This window comes from Vulpes vulpes, chromosome 9 (assembly GCF_048418805.1).
Source record: "Vulpes vulpes isolate BD-2025 chromosome 9, VulVul3, whole genome shotgun sequence".
NCBI lineage: Eukaryota > Metazoa > Chordata > Mammalia > Carnivora > Canidae > Vulpes > Vulpes vulpes.
In genome coordinates this window covers 15,000,619-15,012,565 of record NC_132788.1, presented here as the reverse complement: position 1 = coordinate 15,012,565, position 11,947 = coordinate 15,000,619, and the positions used below count along the sequence as shown (strand labels likewise).

The window sequence follows — 11,947 nt, the reverse complement described above, 5'->3', positions numbered from 1 at the left end:
CAGGGTTAAGAGTTTGTTCTAAAAAGCTTTCTAAGCTTTCCAGAGTGTCACCAGAGCAAGCTGAGAATTTGTTAGCTTCTACATTCTTAGTCTCTGGCCTGTATTAATTTCAGGGTTCCAGAGAAATAGAACCAATAGGAATATATATGAAGAGACTGATCATAAAGAATTAGCTCACAAAATCATAGAGGCTGAGAAGTCCCATGATCTGCTGTATGTAAGTTGGAGACCCAGAAAAGCCAGTGCTGTGATCCAGTCTGAGTGAGAAAGCCTGAGAATCATGCAGGCTGAGAACAGCATAAGATCAATGCTACAGCTCAAGCAATCAAGTAGGAAAGTAGAACTTCTCCTTCCTCTACCTTTTGTTCTAAACCCAGGTCCTCAACAAATTGGGTGACGCTCACCCACATTGCAGAGGGTGATCTACTTTACTGAATTCACCAATTCAAGTGCTAATTTCATCTGGAAACACCCTCACAGGTAGTTGACAATCCAGAAATGACATTCAGCCTAATATCCCAGCACCTTTTGATCTAGTCATATAAAATAAACCATCACAAGCCTTTCCTACCTGCTCTGTCTTAATCTTTAATCTTTAGGGAGGCTTGGAAAGAGAAAATCAAATGGTCCCACACAACATGAGCCACCCCTCAGGACCCAGTGCCAAGGCCCCCTCATTTCCATCACGGCAGTAATGTTATGATGGGATTTTGGCTCATCAAACAATTCCTGGCATAATGCTGTGGCATCACAGAAATGACACTTAAAACACTGTGAGCACGAATCTAGTTACTAACCAATTAATTTACCAAACTGTTCTTATTAAAGTAATTGCATACTTCAAATGCATTCCTTTAAGCCAGATAATATCCAGGCGTATTTTATGATGCACAGCTTTCTTGCTAAACTCTTTGAACTTCGGTGAAAACGTTTCACAGCCTAAGAAGGGGCTTCCATAAGCAGTGTGGTAGAAAATGCATAGGTCTTGAGTTCGAGTAGTCTTGTTTCTCCTACTAATTGTTAGCTCTATAACCTTGTGCAAATGAATCCCTGTCTCTGAGCCTCAGACCCCTCGTCTCCACAGTGAACAAGCAGCACTTCCAAGACAGCTTCCTCAGAGCATTACTACATATTCATATAACATCGGCATATACTTATGTACAGTATAAGTAGGTGATTTGGGAAGAATGTATTCAGAGTGAAATGGTCAAAAGCAAGTTTGAGAAACTGGGTGAAGCCACGTTTTTCAGGTTTTCTTACTGAATGAGTACCTAGAGCTTTTTATAGGCTATTGGCATGGGAGATCTAAATGCTAGAGCACCTGGCTGGCTGGGGTGGTAGAGTATATGACTGCTGATCTCAGGGTCATGAGTTTGAGCCTCACATTGGGGGTAGATATTACTTTAAAAAGTAAAATCTCAAAGGGAGGAGTTGAGGTGGTGGAGTAGGGGCACCCTACACTTGCCTCATCCCTGGAACACAACTAGATAGTTATCAAATCATTCTGAACACACAAGAAATCAATCTGAAGACTGAGGGAACAAAACTTCAAGTCTCCAAGTAGAAAAGTGACCACCTTCTGGAAGCTAGGGGGTGCAGAGAATTGATTTGGGAGAGATAAGAACTATGGGTACTGTAGAGGTGAAGAAGCCCTAATTATAGAAACTACCACAAGATATTATAAGCAGTGAAGTGCAAAATCTGAAGTTTTAATTTAGGAGTCTGCCACCACTGGGCTGTGCCAGGATTAAAGATGCTCCAGTGGGGAACGAGGGTGGAGATCCCGGAGTTGAGCGCATGTTTGGAGGATCCTCTGGGCAGCAAGAAGAACAGATGGGACTAATGTGCTGCACTGTTCCCAGGCATAGGAGCAAGGACTCCAGCTGAGGGCAGCAAGACTGGGTGCCAGCTCTCTGCTACACCTTATCATAAACTCTAAAATGCTGTGCAGTTGTGAAACCACTTTCCAGGCACCAGCCACCAAACACCAAAAATGCAGCAAGTCCTCCCCAAGAGGACTGGCATGGATCCATAAACCAGAATTCCTTAAAATTTGGAATTTTGCAACCCCGCTGCATGCCTAGATAAAATAGCTTGAACAAAGGCAAAGTGAAGGTAGAGATCTGATGGAAGTTGGGAGCAGAAGGGGGGCAATTGTTTGCTCTTCTACAGTGGGCTCTAGGGCTAGAGAGTTGCTCTGCCATTTTCACCCTGCCCATCAGCACTCAAAGTCTTCAGGGAGCAAAACAGCAACATGTAGTGGAGATGAGAGCCCTCACACCAGCACCCCACCCCTCCCCTGCACCCTTTGCATCTCCACTAGGTCAAGTCCACCTGAGAATCAGTGTAACAAGCCTCTCCCCCAGAAAACGAGCACAAACCTCTTCACATGCACCAAGTCTTCTGATCATAGAGTATTGCAATTAAAGGAGATAAGATCTAACCTCCTTTTTATTTTTATTCTTATTTTTGTTTTTTATTATTCATTTATTTATTTTTATATAATTTATTTTTTATTTCTTAAACTTTTATTTATATATATTTGTATATTTTTAGGGTTTTTTTAATTTTTATTTTTTTCTTTTATTTAGATCTAGCTTCTTTTGACAAGCAGACCAAAACACACGCAAGATCTAGTTTTTTTGTTATTGTGTTGTTGTTGTTGTTGTTGTTGCTGTTGTTTGTTGGGTTTTCTTCTGGATAAAATAATAAGACAGGAATTTACCCCAAAAGAAAGAACAGGAAATAGAACTAATGGCCAGGGATTTAATCAATACAGATATAAACAAGATGTCTGATCTAGAATTTAAAACAACAATTATAAAGGTAATAGCTGGGCTTTAACAAAGCATAGAAGACACCAGAGAATCCATTACTGCAGATACAAAAGAACTAAAATCTAGTCAGGCTTAAATTAAAAATGATAAAACCAAGATGCAAACCCAAATGAATGCCATAACAATGAGGATTCACAAAGCAGAGGAATGAATCAGTGATACAGAATATAAAATTATAGAAAATAATGAAGCTGAAAAGAAGAGGGAAAGAAAAGTAATGGATCATGAAGGTAGACTTACAAAGCTCAGCAGCTTATTAAAACAGAATAACATTCGGATTATAGGAGTCCCAGAGGATGAAGAGAGAGAAAAGGGAGCAGAAGGTTTATTTAAGCAAATTATAGCTGAAAACTTCCCCAATCTGGGGAAGGACACAGGCATTAAAAATCCAGAAAGCACAGATAATTCCCATTAAATTCAGCTAAGTTATATCACAGTCAAATTTTAAAAATACACAAATAAGAAAAGAATCCTGAAAGTGGTAAGAGAAAAAAAAGTCCTTAACCTACAAGGGAAGACAGATCAGGTTCATGGCAGATCTGTCCACAGAAACTTAGCAGACCAGAAGAGGAGGCAGGATGTACTCGACATGCTCAGTGGGAAAAATATGCAGCCAAGTATATTTTATCCATAAGGCTATCATTCAGAATAGAGAGATAAAGAGTTCTCCAGACAAACAAAAGTGAGGAGTTTGTGACCACTAAACCAGCCCTAAAATAAATATTAAGGGAGATTCTTTGAGTAGGGGGGAAAAAGACCAAAAACAACAAAGACTATAAAGGACCAGAGAATATCACCAGAAACACCAACTCTACAGCAAACACAATGTCACTAAATTCCTATCTTTCAATAATTGGTGAAAGTAAATGGACTAAATGCTTCAAACAAAAGACTTAGAGTATCAGAATGGGTTTTAAAATTTAAAAAAAGCAAGATTTATCTCTATACTGCCTATAAAAGACTCATTTTAGACCTAAAGACACCAGCTTATTGAAGGTGAGGGGAAGGATAACCACCTATTATGCTAATGGACAGCAAAAGAAACCTGGAGGAGCCATACTTATATCAGACAAACATGATTTTAAAGCAAAGATTGCAGTATCCCTGGGTGGCACAGCGGTTTAGTGCCTGCCTTTGGCCCAGGGCAGATCCTGGATACCTGGGATCGAATCCCATGTCGGGCTCCTGGTGCATGGAGCCTGCTTCTCCCTCTGCCTATGTCTCTGCCTCTCTCTCTCTCTCTCTGTGACTATCATAAATAAATAAAAAATTAAAAAAATTAAAAAATAAAGCAAAGATTGCAACAAGAGATAAAGAAGGGCATTAGACCATAATTCAGTGGTCCATCCCTTAAGATTTAACAATTGTAAATATTTATGCCGCCAACTTAGAAATACACAAATATATAAATCAATTAATAAACATAAAGAAACTCATTGGTAATAATACAATAACAGTAGGGGACTCTAACAATGTGCTTACAACAATGAACAGATTCTCTAAGCAGAAAATCAACAAGGAAATAATGACTTTGAATGACACAGTGTATCAGATAGACTTAACAAATATATTCAGAACATTTCATCCTAAAGCAACAGAATACATATTCTTTTCAAGTGTACATATCACATTCTCCAGAATGTGACCACATACTGGGTCACAAATCAGCCCTCAAAAGTACAAAAATATCAAGATCATACCATGCATATTTTCTGATCACAATGCTATGAAACTTGAAGTCAACCACAAGAAAAAAATTGGAAAGACCACAAGTACATGGAGGTTAAAGAACATCTTATAAAACATGGATGGGTTTACAAAGGAATTAAAGAAGAAATTAAAAAGTACAAAGAAGCAAATGAAAATGAAAACACGAAAGTCCAAAACCTTTGGGATGCACAAAGGCAATCCTAAGAGAGAAGTGTATTGCAATGCAGGTCTATCTTAAGAAGCAAGAAAAGTCTCAAAAACATAATCTAACCTTACACCTAAAGGAGCTATAAAAGGAACAACAAATAAAGCCTAGAGTCAGCAGAAGAAGGGAAGTAATTAAGATTAGAGCAGAAATAAATGATAATAGAAACAACAAAATGGAAGAACAGATCAATGAAAGTAAGAGCTGATTCTGTGAAAGAATTAATAAAATTGATTAAAACCCTAGCCAGATTTATCAAAAAGAGAATGGCTTCAAATACATAAAATCATGAATGAAAGAGGAGAGATCACAACCAACAACCACAGAAAAACAAATAATCATAAGAGAATGTTATGGAAATATTATATGCCAAAAAATTGGTCAATCTGGAAGAAATGAGCAAATTCTTTGAACATAAAAACTATCAAAACTGAAACAGGAAGAAATAGAAAAATTGAACAGACTCATAACCAGCAAAGAAATGGAATCAGCAATTAAAAATCTCCCAGTAAAAAAAAAAAAAAAAAAAAATCTCCCAGTAAACAAAAGTCCAGGGCCAGATGGCTTCTCAGGGCATTTCTACAAGACATTTAAAGAAGGATTAATATCTATCCTTATCAAACTTTTCCAAAAAAGAGAGAGAGAGAGAGAAATGGAAGGAAACTTCCATAATCCTTCTATGAGGCCAGCATTTTCTTGATTCCAAAACCAGACAAAGACTCCACAAAAAAAAAAAAAAAAAAAAAAAAAAAGGAGAACTACAGGACTACAGGCCAATATACCTGATGAACATGGATGCAAAAATTCTCAACAAGATACTAGCAAATTGAATCCAACAATCATTCAAATAATTATTTACCAAAATCAAGTAGGATTTATTCCTGGCCTGCAGAGGTATTCGTTATTCGCAAATCAGTCTGTGTGATATGTCACATTAATAAGAGAAAGGACAAAAACCACATGTCCTCTCAAGAGATGCAGAAAAAGCATCTATTTGACAAAATACAGCATTCATTCATGATAAAAATCCTCAACAAAGTAGGGATAGTGGGAACATCCCTCAACATCGTAAACATCATATATGAAAGATCCATAGCTAATATCATCCTCAATGGGGAAAAACAGAGCTTTTCCTCTACAGTCAGGAACAACATAGCAATTCCACTCTCACCATTACTATTTAATATAGCACCAGAAGTCATAGCCTCAGCAATCAGACAAAAATAAATAAATAAATAAATAAATAAATAAATAAATAAATAAAATCCAAATCAGCAAGGAATGAGTCAAACTTTCACTATATGCAGATGACAAAGTACTCTATGTAGGAAACCCAAAATACTTTATCAAAAAATTGCCAGAACTTGTATGTGAATTCAGCAAAGTCACAGGATATAAAATGAATGTACAGAAATCTGTTGCATTTGTATACACAAATAATGAAACAGCAGAAAGAGAACTCAAGGAATCAATCCCATTTATAAGTGTACCAAAACTTAGGAATAAACCTAACCAAAGAGGTTAAAAAACAAAGCAAAACAAAACACCCAGTACTCTGAAAACTACAGAACACTTATGAAAGAAATTGAAGAGGACACAAAGAAATGGAAAAACATTCCATGTTCACAGATTGGAAGAATAAACATTGTGAAAATGTCTATGCTACCCAACGCAATTTACACATTTAATGCAACCTCTATCAAAATATCCTAACATTTCTCACAAAGCTAGAATAAACAACCCTAAAATTTGTATAGGACAACAAAAGACCCTGAATTGCCAAAGCAATCCTGAAAAAGAAAAAGAAAAACCAGAGGCATCATAATTCCCGACTTCAAATATATTACAAAGCTGTAATCATCAAGATAATATGGTACTGCACAAAAATAGGCACATAGATCAACGGAACAATATAGAGAACCCAGAAATGGATTAGTTAACCAATAGTTAACTTATATAGTTAACTATTCATCAAGAAAGAATATCCAATGGAAAAAAGACATTCTTTTTAGCAAATGGTGTTGGGAAAACTGGACAGCCACATACAGAAGAATGAAACTGGACCACTTTCTTACACCATACACAAAAAATTAATTCAAAATGGGTGAAAAACCTAAATGTCAGACAGGAAAATCATCAAAACCCTAGAGGAAAACACAGGCAGCAACCTCTTTGACCTTGGCTGTAGGAACTTCTTACTAGACATGTCGCTGGAGGCAAGGAAAACAAAAGCAAAAATTAACTCTTAGGATCTCACCAAGCTTCTGCACAGTGAAGGAAACAAAATAACCAGCAAAACCAAAAGGCAGCATATGGAATTAGAGAAGATATTTGCAAATGCCTCATTGGATAAAGAGTTAGTATCCAAAAATCTACAGAGAACTTATCAAACTCAACACCCAAAAAACCCACAAATAATCCAGTTAAGAAATGGGCAAAACATATGAACAGACACTTTCCTAAGTAGGACATCCAGACGGCCAATAGACACATGAAAAGATACTCACCATCACGCATCATAAGGGAAATACAAATCAAACCCACAATGAGATATCACCTCACACTTATCAGAATGGCTAAAATTAACAACACAAGAAATAACAAATATTGGAGAGGTGTGGAGAAAGAAAAACCCTCTTACACTGTTGGTGGGAATGCAAATGGGTACAGCCACTGTGGGAAACAGTATGGAGCTTCCTCAAAAAGTTGAAAATAGAACTATCCTATGATCCAGCAATTGCACTACTAGAATACAAAAATACAGATTTAAAGGGGCACACAAATCCCAATGTTTATAGTGGCATTATCAAGAATAGCCAAACTACGGAGAGATGACTGATGAATGGTGGTAGGTGATTGATAGATAGATAGATAGATGATAGATAATGGAATATTACTCAGCCATCAAAAAGAATGAAATATTACCACTCTAAAACCGTGGATGGAGCTAGAGCATATTATTCTAAGCAAGATAAATCAGTCAGAAAGACAAATACCAAATGATTTCATTCATATGTGGAATTTAAGAAACAAAACAGATCAGCATATGGGAAGAGGGGAGAGGAAAACAAACTATAAGAGTTCTTAACAATAGAGAGCAAACTGAGGGGTAATGGAGGGAGATAGGTGGGGAATAAGTGATGAGTGATGGGTATTAAGTAGGGCACTTGGTGTGATTAATATTGGGTATTGAACGTAAGTGATGAATCACTGAAACCAATATTGCACTCTATGTTAACTAATTAGAATTTAAGTTAAATTTTGAAGAAAAAGTCCTTAAAGTAACAGTAAATAAATAAAATAAAATGCAGTGCTTTCCATATGTGTCTGCTCTCTAAACATTTTTTTTGTTTTGTCACTAAACATCTTTAAAGGCTTGTGTTCCAAGGATCAAACTTTAGAAAACACTGAATTAAAGGCTCTCTGAGAAGCATCGTTTGCAGCAGCAACAAGGTAGAAATAAGCTGGGTGGCCACTGCTGTTTGCCTTTCCTTCAGGGAATGCTAGGCAGCCCTATGAAGAACAGGGAAGATCCACATGTGTTAACATGGAAAATTTCCAACTTGTTTTATTAAATGCAAAAGGCGAGATGCAAACCTTATAAACTGTTCCCATTGATGTGTGTGTGCTTGAGTGCTGGTGGAGGTGACTTGACACAAAGGTAAATGTGAATGTATAATTATGCATAGCAAATTTCTCAGCGCATAGATAAGACACCACAAAGGATCCCTTCCAGAATGGCACTGAGGGTGGGGATAAAGGGCATTTTTAGTTTTCATTATATACCATTAAGTATCGTTCAACTTTATTTTTACCAACTTATGTATTATTTTTATAATTTTTTTAAAAAAAACAGAAATTTTAAAAGCTCTCTAGAAATCTTTTAGGTCAACATTTGTAATTTTGTGGTATCTTAAGCCCTAAATTGAGGTTAAGTCTGTCTTCTGGATGAGAAATGGCCAAGGCTTTCGACCCTTGGGTCCACCAGAATGCCAATGCTTCTGTATTTTTCCACCCTGAGACTGTAGGCAAATTGGATGCCTGAGCACCCTGAGGAGTAACCAGCCCCTCTGTTTGGGGGGCCCACACTCTGGGCTGCATCTAGATTTCCAGAAGACCAAAGAACCCAGCCACAGAGGCAAGAATGGAACACTGAAACCCACTGAAGGCAAATATTAACAGGCAAATCATGACTAAGCACAGAATCCCAAAGTCTAAAAACATCTAAGCTGGAAGGAGCTTTCTACATCTTTCTACAGAGGAGAAACCTGACACCCAAAGGAGAAAAACCGAAGACCATACTAAAGATCTCAGATCCAAAATTTCTGACTCTGAGTCTGGGAGAATTTACATTGTGCAGTGTTCCCTTTCCAAAATGGGAAGGACATGCCCCTTCCCCACTTCTGAGCCCTCCACATGGAGACAGGAGAATGTTCCTTGCTTGAAGGCTTTAAAATGGACCAAAACAGGGGGAAAAAACTGGTCAAAGCTAGACACAGTGAACTGAAGAAAAAAAATCCAATCAGAAAAGGCAGAACCAAAAATGCAGAGAAGGCAGATTTGTTGAGCTAATTTAGCTAATCCTCAAGTTGATGAAAATCTGGAGAAGGCACCAAAGTAAAGAAATAGAGTGTTCATTTCAACAGCACATAAACTAAAATTGGAATGATACAGAGATTAGCATGACCCCTGTGTACAGATTACATGAAAATTTGTGAAGCAGTCCATATTTTTTAAAAAAGAAAAGAAACAGAAACAGACCCAAATCAAAAGATCAAGACAAATTGGTGCTGATGAAGGAAACTGGTAAGAACAAATTCACCAGTTGCTTTTGGCATCAATTCTACATATCTGAGAGGAATTAGCTTCTCAACTAGTTATACATGTTGTAAACTCAGTGGTAACTGTGAAACACAGTGATAGCATAGGTGGAGAATGAGCTTTTCTGTCTAATGAATTATCCTCAGGAAGGAAAGTCTTCTTTCCAATGCTAGAACTTCTGTATATTTTTACAATGTTTACGGGGGGAAAAAACGGAAAAAAAAAAGAAAAAAAAAGTTTATGGAAATCTTTATAAAAAGGACTATATGTTTCCCAGACTTTTTAAGCAGAATCTACTGCACACCATTTAGACTTTTCCATAAGTTTTTTGTTTATTTGTCTGCTTTTACATTTGAAAAAGAAATCCTTTTTCTGAGTTTTTGTACAGGGAGGCCCTTCAACCATTTGAGGTATAATGGTTCTGCCCTTTGTTTTTTGCTCCGTACTATGAATTCTCTTAGGTTTTACAAAGCACTCATAGATCTGAAGGGATATATTCCACTCTAGTACCAGTGAGGAATAAGATGGGAGTGGCCCAAAGACAAGGGATATATGAGGAAGTAGAGTAGTTTCTCTTTTGACTTTGCGTACTTCTGAATCATCCCATTTTTTTTCTCTTTACAAGAAGAAAGTTGTTTTCATAATAAACAAGTTTATTACTTTTGTATCAAGCAAGCAAATAATAGGCCAAGTAAGTAAAAATGAGAAAATAGCACCTTGACCCCCTATTCCCTCATTTGATAGGAGTCCAGGGATATTTGAGGTCATTATTATTGCTATTTTACAGGTGAGAAAACTGAGGTCCCAAAGAGGTTTCACAGACTTGTCCAAGGCTGCCCAGTGAGTTATTGGTAGAACTCAACTGTGAATCTTGGTGTTTGGGTTCCTAGGCCCTCATACTACCCTTCATTTGGCAATGTAAGCCCCTGGCAAAATGCAGCCTACCCTAAATGCCAACCTCAGTGTGCCCTTCACTAAGAGTCAGTCAATCCATCTGTCTGTCTATCTTTTTCCTTCCACTATCATTAAACCTGGTCCTAGAAACCTCTGCTCCCTTCTAACTGACTGTTTTTACTGTATAATGGGCTGGAAAGGCAAAAGGAAATAAGTATCCCTCTGTGTGTAGGATTGATAAAGACATAGGCTTAGTCCATGGTCACTGGGGTGATACTGCCTGTTCTGAAAACCTTCCCTTCCTTCCTCATTCCTGCCCATGTTCCAGGTAGTTGATACAAATTTTATGATACACAGAGAGTCTGCCTCTCTGTAGCCAGAGTACTCAAAAGCAAACCTAGATGAAAATACATTGTTTTTGTGATGATCTTAGCCAGTATAAGAGAGAGTAAAGAAAAGGTGAAAGGAAGAAAGGAGGTAAAAAGATGAAATTTGGAGAAACTTGGTTTATAAGATTAAGCCATAAGAGCAGAGGTGACATTAGCGAGAGATCTAGACAGGTGGCATGGGCAGATGGCATGGAGTGGTAGGTGAAACTCTGGTGTTTGCTCCCAATAATTTTTATCAGACCCCTAGGCTACCCCTAACCAGCATACAAGCCAAGTACAAATAATGTGCTGCTATAAAACATGGTTTCTAGGGAAGGACTCTAGCACTCTCTTCAAAATATTGTCACCTCTAAGCCCCTCTTCCATAAAAATTCTGGAATCTCCAGCATTCAGGAAATCTGCTGGTCTGTCCTAACTTCCCAGCCATTCTCAGACTGGATCTTTCCCAAGGAGAAGTCAAGTGATCATGATGGGTGAAGGCTGCCCAAGGCTTCCCAGTGCCGGAGGGAGCTCACTTCTTACCTTGCCTGATAAACCTGGACCCCCAGCAAATAAACACCAGAACCTATGGAAGTCAATCAATCCTCCTTTGTAGTCTGAGTCACAGACATGTGCACAGACACACACAGACACACACACACACACACACACACACACACACACTCCCACATGTCCTTTAACCCAAGGCCCAAGGGAAAGAAAGGCATCTGTGCAGCCCAGGGAGCCAACTTCTCCAGGCTGTAGTAATATTCACAAGGGGTGGGACTAATAGGAGATGCCTGTGTGCTATGCAGTTAAAAAGGTAAAATGACCTGTAAGGCTGGTAAAACCATCCCTGTGAAGATAGACAAGCAACACTGAAGCCATCGTGCTAGTTAAAAGGAACGATTGCTCCTACCATCTTATATGCAGTGTCCCCCCTGGTCACAGGAATCTTAGGCATGTTTGGTAATCTACTTAGGCTAGCTGGGGCTGGTCAGAAAAAGAATGGGGCCAGTTTTATGGGTCTATTTCAGCTCAGGCAGGCATCCAGTTGGTGTTAGGCAGTGTGGCATGGTGGTTCCCAAGGTAGTGTGCTTCAGAACTACCCA

The 11,947-nt window shown here is 38.1% G+C and overlaps 1 non-coding gene across 1 annotated transcript; it reads left to right on the top strand.

The window, feature by feature from the left end:
- The first annotated feature begins 9,382 nt into the window (after positions 1 to 9,382).
- On the top strand, positions 9,383 to 9,486 carry LOC112925553 (U6 spliceosomal RNA). Its single transcript, XR_003236144.1, has one exon. It is a non-coding gene; the product is annotated as a U6 spliceosomal RNA (small nuclear RNA).
- Positions 9,487 to 11,947: the final 2,461 nt, after the last annotated feature.